The following is an 8,181-nucleotide window of genomic DNA, read 5'->3' as shown; positions in this document are numbered from 1 at the left end:
TTTCAAGAGAAGCTTGTTGAGAAGAAGGGGTTTGCTTACTGAAAAACTTCAGCTTCAGAGAAGAAGGATCTTTGGTCGGCTTTGGAACAGGGAGATCGATGACTGTTTGCTGACTTGCCTTTATCAATCTTCTTCTGCGAGGAGGAGTGGGATCAGCTTGGATAGATTCTCCTGAGTGAGAAGGAGAAGTCTCTTCTTGATCAGCATTGGGCTGATTGGCTTGTACTTGTACTTTATCTGCAGCCAACTCAGTGTTAGTTGGGTCAGCAGTTTCCTCTTCACTAGCTGTCTCCTCAGCGTCATCTTGACCGCTTTCTTCTTCTTCTTCTTCCACATCATCCTGATCTGAGTTATCTAATTCTTCTTCCACCTGAGTGATGAAGTGATCATCCAGTTCCACATCATCTTCTTGATGCTCAGTTTCAGTTCCTTGACACTGTGTGAAGTGTGAATCACCAGGAACAATGATGTCAGTGGGGATAGCATCAATTGGGGTCAGCTCTAAAGACTTTTTCTTCTTCAGAGGTTGCTCAGCACCCAGTCTTTCCTCTGTATCAGGCTCATCTTGCCTGCTTCTCTTCTCAGCTGACTTAGGTCTCTCATGACCTTTTTGAGCAGCTGACTTAGGCTTCTTGGCCTGAGGCTCAGCCTTCTTTGAAGGAGTCCCAACAGCTTTCCTCTTTCGGGCAGTTGGAGCCTTTGTCCTTTTCCCTTTCTTTGGGACATCTATCTCCTTATCAGCTTCATCAGTATTTTTGCCTTTCTTAACTGGCTGGTCATACTTCAAGGCACGCAGCGAAGCCGCTGTGATCTCAGAGCCTTGGGCCTCAGTTTCCTCGAAGAGATCAATTTGATGATCTTTGAGAATTCTGGTTATGAGTGAGCCCAGCCTTAAGGTTCCAGTGCTCCTCTGGAAGCCGGCTATTAAGAAAACTGGCATGTTGATGGGCTTGTAGGTCAGCATATGCCATATGAAGCATTGCTCGAAATTTGTCGCTGAGCTGGTACAGTTGATCTTGGGGTAGATGTAATTGGTCAGCAGATAGTATGCCATCTTTTGGTGCTGGCCCATTGATGAACTTGAGATTTCTCCAGAATGGCCAGCGGGCTTACAAAGGTGGCATCGTACCCAGTTCCTTCATGATCCCCAGACCGCCTCAGTTTTGTTCCCTCATTCTTTAACTTCAGCAAGTTAGCAAGATAGGTAGGGTTTATAAAAATGGTCTTTTCCTTTACCACAGTTACCAGATAGTCCTGGTTATCATCAGCAACTCAGAGATTGTGGTAAAACTCCCTTACTAGGTTAGGGTAAGTGGGATGTCTAATGGAGAACAGCTCGGTCCAGCCATTCTTCGATATCCATTCACAGAATGGTTGCTCGGTTGTTACGAAGGCCTCAGAGAACCATCGTGAGAAGTCTATTTTCCACTCTCTAACGTCCGTGAAAACTTTGGTGTAGGTTCTGACCTTGGTCGGCTTTCCCTTAGATGAGGTGGCTTGGCCAGCTTTGCCTTTGCTCGGCGTAGTGACCTTTGTAGCTTCAGGCGAAGTAGTTTGCCTGGAAGGTTCGTCGGAACTGGTCTTAGGATGACCGGCACCGGAGATGTTAATGGAAACCTTAGTCATAGTTTCAGAGAAAGATTTGAAGGTTTTGAGAGTTTTTAGAGAGAGAATGCTTATGCCAGAAGATTCGGTAAGTGTAAAGAGATAACAATGGGGATTTGCCCATTATTTATAGCGGTGAAAAGTGGATCTTATCGAATCCATGTGTCAGTTTTGCCTTGGGATTGTGAACCGACAATAATCCTAGCTTTTATGACACATTCGGCGCATACGTCATCCTAGGTGGCTATTCGCGTGTTCTAGCATTAAACGCAACGGATCTTATACTCAGCGTTTAGAATACTAAGCGTTTTATATTCTGAGTGGTCAGTTTTATACATACGGATGATTTCTCAGTTTGAGATAACTACTCGGTGTCAATGTTTGCTCAGTATGTGATATTTATTCATTTAGCATTAAACACTCAGCATACATTTATTCACTCAGCAAACAATGGATCATTCAGCATGTTAATTCACTCAGCATGATTCTATATTAAGAGCTGGAATTTACTGAAGAGGATTAAACATACCAATGGCTTCTCTCAGTATGCTGAACTGTTCACGAGCCAGTGGCTTTGTGAAGATATCCGCAAGCTGCTCATCCGTTGGGACGTAGGTCAGCTTTATCTCACCCTTGAGTACATGGTCTCTAATGAAGTGATGTCTTATGCTGACATGCTTCATCCTGCTGTGTTGAATTGGGTTCTTGGATAGATCAATTGCACTTTTGTTGTCACATTTGACCTCAATTGTCTTTGTTTGAACACCATAGTCTTCAAGCTGTTGCTTAATCCATAGGACTTGAGCAACACAGTGTCCAGCAGCAATGTACTCAGCTTCAGTGGTAGACAGGGCTACTGACGCCTGCTTCTTACTGAACCAGGATACAAGACAGCTTCCTAAGAAGTGACATCCTCCAGAGGTGCTTTTCCGTTCTAGCTTAACTCGTCCATAGTCAGCGTCAGTGTATCCAACGAGTGTAAAACCATGAGTGTTGGGATACCATAAACCTGCGTTCACTGAGCTTTGCAAATATCTAAGGATTCTTTTTACAGCAATGTAATGAGATTCCTTAGGGTTAGATTGATATCTAGCACAGTAGCATACTGAGAACTGAATGTCCGGTCTACTCGCTGTTAAGAAAAGTAGAGAGCCTATCATACCTCGATACAATTTGTTGTCTACCGACTTACCATTCTCGTCAGCGCAGAGGACAGTGTCAGTGCCCATAGGAGTGGATATTGGCTTGCAATTTTCAAGATCATAATTCTTCAATATCTCCTTGGCATATTTAGCTTGACTGATGAAGATGCCATTTTTCCCTTGTTTGATTTGAAGTCCAAGGAAGAAGTTGAGTTCTCCCATCATCGACATTTCAAACTCAGTCTGCATTTGCTTGCTAAATTCCTTGCACATTGACTCATTAGTAGCACCGAAAATAATATCATCAACATATATTTGAGCCAGCAGGGTATCTTTACCCTTTCTCTTAATGAATAAGGTTGTATCAGCTTTGCCTCTGACATAATTTCTAGTCAGCAGGAAACTGGTCAGCCTCTCATACCAAGCACGTGGTGCTTGTTTGAGGCCGTACAGAGCCTTTTTGAGTTTATAAACGTGGTTTGGGAATTTAGAATCCTCAAACCCTGGAGGCTGATTAACATAAACTTCCTCGTTTATAACTCCATTAAGAAATGCACTTTTAACATCCATTTGGAATAGTTTAAAGTTCATGTAAGATGCATATGCACATAAAATTCTAATTGCCTCTAGCCTTGCCACTGGGTCAAAGGTCTCACCGTAGTCAATACCTTCTTGCTGACTGTAGCCCTGAGCTACAAGTCTTGCTTTATTTCTGACCACGTTCCCTTGTTCATCCAGCTTGTTTCGGAAGACCCATCTTGTTCCAATAGTCTTCTGACTCTTTGGATGAGGCACCAACTCCCATACATCATTCCTTCTGAATTGATCAAGCTCCTCTTGCATTACGATCATCCAGAACTCATCGTACTCAGCTTCAGCGAAATTCTTTGGTTCCTGAACTGAGACGAAGGCCACGTTGCTGAGGTATCTCCTGAGTTGATTTCTTGTCATCAGGGTATTCTCAGCGGCATCAAGGATTGCACTCTCTGAGTGCCCTCTTGGAATCCTTATATCCTTGGGTAGATTGATGTCTTGTGCTGTCTGTGTTTCAACAATCTCTGCAGGAATAGACTGGTCAGTGAAAACAATCTTAGGTTCACTTTTACCTTTGGTCAGCCCTTGAGGGAATGACTCAGCGGCTGTATCTTGATCAGCGGATGCTGAGTGTGGATCATCCTCGGTCAGTGGCTGGTATCTACCTGCAGGGTTAGTTTCGTCGAACTCAACATGTACTGACTCTTCTAAAACTTGAGTTCGTTTATTGAAAACTTTGTATGCTTTGCTGTTTGTTGAGTAGCCTAAAAAGATAGCTTCATCAGCTTTTGAGTCAAACTTAGCTAGGCTATCTTTGGTGTTTAAAATAAAACATTTACAGCCAAAGGCACGAAAGTATCCAATGTTGGGCTTTCGTCCTTTCCAAAGTTCGTAGGGGGTTTTCTTTAGTATAAGTCTAACAAGAGCCCTATTAAGAATATAGCATGATGTGTTAACAGCTTCTCCCCAAAAGTACTTTGGAAGCCTATGCTCACTTAGCATTGTCCTAGCTATTTCAACCAAGGTTCTGTTCTTCCTTTCAACAACCCCATTTTGTTGAGGCGTCCTAGGAGCAGAGAAATTATGGTTAATGCCGCTGGCTTCACAGAATTCAACAAACTGTTGGTTTTTGAATTCTCCACCATTATCACTTCGGATGTGAGCCAATTTTAGGCCTTTATCATTTTCAAGTTTTCTAACCAAATTTGAAAATGTCTCAAAGGTTTCATTCTTGCTACTCAGCAAGATGACCCAAGTGTACCGAGAGAAATCATCTACAATGACCAAGGAAAATCTTCTTCCACCCAGACTCAGCGGCTGGACTGGACCGAAGAGATCCAAGTGTAGTAATTCTAACGGACGCTTAGTTGAGACAATGTTTTTGCTATGAAAAGATTGTTTGGTTTGTTTTCCAGCTTGGCAAGCGTGGCATAATTGATCTTTTTCAAATTTAAGTTCTGGCAGTCCCTCAACCAATTGCTTTCTTGCTAATTTGGCCAGGAGGTCCATGCTAACATGACCAAGTCTCCTATGACATAGCCAGGAATTTTCTTCCTTTGAAACTAAGCATACAGTTTTTGAAAACTTTTTTTCTAAGTTCAGCATGAAGACATTATCAATGCGAGGGGCAGTTAAAATTAACTCATTAGTTTTACACTCATATATTTTACATCCAGTGTCATCAAATATAACTTTTCTCCCATTGTCACATAGCTGAGCTACGCTGAGTAAGTTATATTTGAGTCCGCTGACTAGGGAGACTGACTCAATAGTAGGATTACCTCCAACGGTTCTTGACCCTACTATCTTACCCTTTTTGTTGTCTCCAAAACTTACGCTTCCTCCTCGTTTACGCTCAAATGTGATAAACTGAGTTTCATCACCAGTCATATGCCTCGAGCATGCACTGTCAATATACCACATCTTTGACTTCTCAGCACATCTCAGGCTTACCTGCAATGTAACTAGTTACTCTTAGGTACCCAATTCTTTTTGGGTCCTTTCTTGTTAGGTTCAACAGGTAAAGCATCATATTTTATTTTATGGCGACATACATGGACAGTATGGCCATTCTTTCCACAGAAGTCACAACTGACCTTCCGTTTAGGATTTCTCACTGACTGGTCAGCACCCCAGTGCTGAGCGTGCCAGCACACCTTTGTGGTGTGTCCTTTCTTCCCACAGAAGTCACAATGGACATTCCACTGAGGATTCCATCTCTGTTGACCAGTACTTCGGTACTGAGTATTCAGAGGAATATTTCTTTTGTTTGGAACCTTTAGTTGGTTCTGAATGGATGTGACGTCCTTCCTCAGTTTCTTAGAATCTGATTGGACCTCAGAGACAAGCTTTTGCATAATTCCAATGTTACTATGCAAATCTGAGTTGTCCTGAAGAAGATATCGAAGGTCACTTAGTTTGACCTCCTCAACCTCGTCACATCGCCTGCTGAGTGCTCTAACCTTTTCATTACACTGTTTGACAAGTGTGTAGAGGTCACTCAAGGCATTAACCATTTCAGTTCTGAGCAAGGGTAGTGATATTACCTCATTTGATTGCTCCTCATCATCAGATGCAATGGAGGGGTCAGCATGCTCAGAGACGCATGGCTCAGCAAGTTCGTCAGCCATGAAGCATATCTTCGCTGACTCGGTGGCCTCAGCTTCTGTTGATGAAGATTCATCACTGTCGCTCCATCTTGCCACCATTGCCTTTTTACCATTCTTCTTTTCTTTCCTCAGCATGGGGCAGCTTGACTTGATATGGCCAGTTTGATGACATTCAAAGCATGTAATGGGCTTTGAGCTGTCCTTTTTGTATTTGCTGTCACTTGAGTCAGCTTTATACTTATCAAACTTTTTGTAAGGCTTCTTAGAATATTTGTCATTCTTTCTGAATAGCCTTTTCATCTTTCTAGTGAACATAGCCATCTCTTCGTCGTCTGTTGAGTTCCCATCAGTGGAGTCAGCTTTCATGACAAGAGACTTCTGCTTCTTGTCTTCAGACTTTTCCTTCACCTCGAAGTTTTTCATTGATATCTCATGGGTCAGTAGTGAGCCGATGAGCTCATCATATTTGTAGGTGGTTAAGTCCTGAGCTTCCTCAACAGCGGTCTTCTTTGCTTGCCAGTCTTTAGGAAGGCTCCTGAGAATCTTCTTGACTTGTTCTTCCTCAGTGAAGATCTTCCCAAGTCTCTTGAGCTCATTGATGATGTTTGTAAACCTTGCATTCATGTCAGATATTCCCTCATCATCGTTCATTTCGAACAGCTCGTACAGTCTCATCTGCTGGTTCACCTTGGACTCCTTTACTTTATTGGTTCCTTCGTAGGTGACCTCCAGCTTCTTCCAAATCTCTTGCGCCGACTCACAACCTGAAATTTTATTATATTCTGCAGCATCGAGCGCACAGTGAAGCATGTTGATAGCCGAAGCGTGATTTTGTAGCTTCTTGAGATCATCCTCTGTCCATTTGGCCTCAGCTTTAACAACTGTTTGGCCAGCCACAACTTCGACAGGTACAAATGGGCCTTGGACTATGGACAGCCAGGCACTCATATTTGTAGCCTGAATGAAATTTTTCATCCTATTCTTCCAGAAGGTATAGTTAGACCCGAAGAATAGGGGAGGCCGAGTAATGGACAGCCCCTCAGGTAAGATCTGAGTTGTTTGGTTTCCTGGGAGAAACCGAGTGCTGTTTTCGCCCATAGTGGGGATCAGCTCAAGGTGGTTAAACCTTTTACAGTGAGCTTTCAGGCTCTGATACCACTTGTTGGTCCCTTATAACATTACAAGTATAGTTCCAAGGGGGGGTTAGGAACTATTTAAAATTTTTCTTTAGGGCAGACTTCTTTTTCTTCAGGAAAAAGGTTTTAACAGCGGCGCTGAGTGAATAGCAAGACACTGGCTTAGTCAACTGGTGACTAAGTCAGTTTCTTTACTTGAGTCAGGAGATAGCACTTAGGGTCTATTCCTGAGCTCAGATATTCAATGCGCACAACTCAGCTTGACCTCTTTACTTGGTCAGTTTTGTTTAAGCAAGCAATATATATATATTAAGGAGTTTAAGGTTAGAAAGATATTACTCAGCAGATTTATCCAGGTTCGGCCTCCAAGCCTACGTCCTGTCCCCGGAACACGTTCCGAGATTTTGAATTATCTACTGAGCTCTTTAACGGTAGAGCATCAAACCTTTTACAATCTTAGAAGCTGAGTATAACAAGAGTACCTTCCTCTATACCTCTACTCACTCCTAATCTCACGCTGAGTACTATAACCGAGTACTCAGCCTCTCCTTTCTAATCTCTAGAAATGATAAGTGTTTGTCCTAAACAACAATTGCTAAGACACCTTAGATGATTGAATAATCACTCTAGACTTTTACACGAAAGATATGAAATTTGGTGTAAGATTGCTTTGCTTTTTCTTACAGAACTTTGAGTAGAATTTTGGTCAGCGTAATGGCTTGATCAAGTTCTGTATGGAATGAAGCAACTGAAGGGCTCTATTTATAGAGACGTCTGAGACATCGGTCATTTCGAATTTCGAAATAACCGTTGGAGGGAAACGGCTTCCTGTTGTTATCACTCAGTTTTGCTCAGAGCTCTCGGCCAATCAGATTTGAGACAAGCTAGATAGATTCGTCCAAAACCCTTAAGATTTGAAAGAAGCCAAGCAAAAGTCAGATCCAAAAAAAAAAATCAAAAGGCGTTTAAGTCCTCCTATGTTTGTAACCCTAGTTAGGGCATTTAAGTCTTTAGTCTTTTTTTAGGGGAAGTATTTAACCCTCATTGTTAATAAGGATGCGTAACTTTTTATCAATCAAATTATCAAACTCCTTTGATAGTAAGGTTTTCATACCTAAGATTGAGATTAACTCCTTTTAGTTTAATTAGAGAAAA

This window comes from Euphorbia lathyris, chromosome 2, assembly GCF_963576675.1.
Source record: "Euphorbia lathyris chromosome 2, ddEupLath1.1, whole genome shotgun sequence".
Taxonomy (NCBI): domain Eukaryota; kingdom Viridiplantae; phylum Streptophyta; class Magnoliopsida; order Malpighiales; family Euphorbiaceae; genus Euphorbia; species Euphorbia lathyris.
This window is presented reverse-complemented; position numbering follows the sequence as displayed.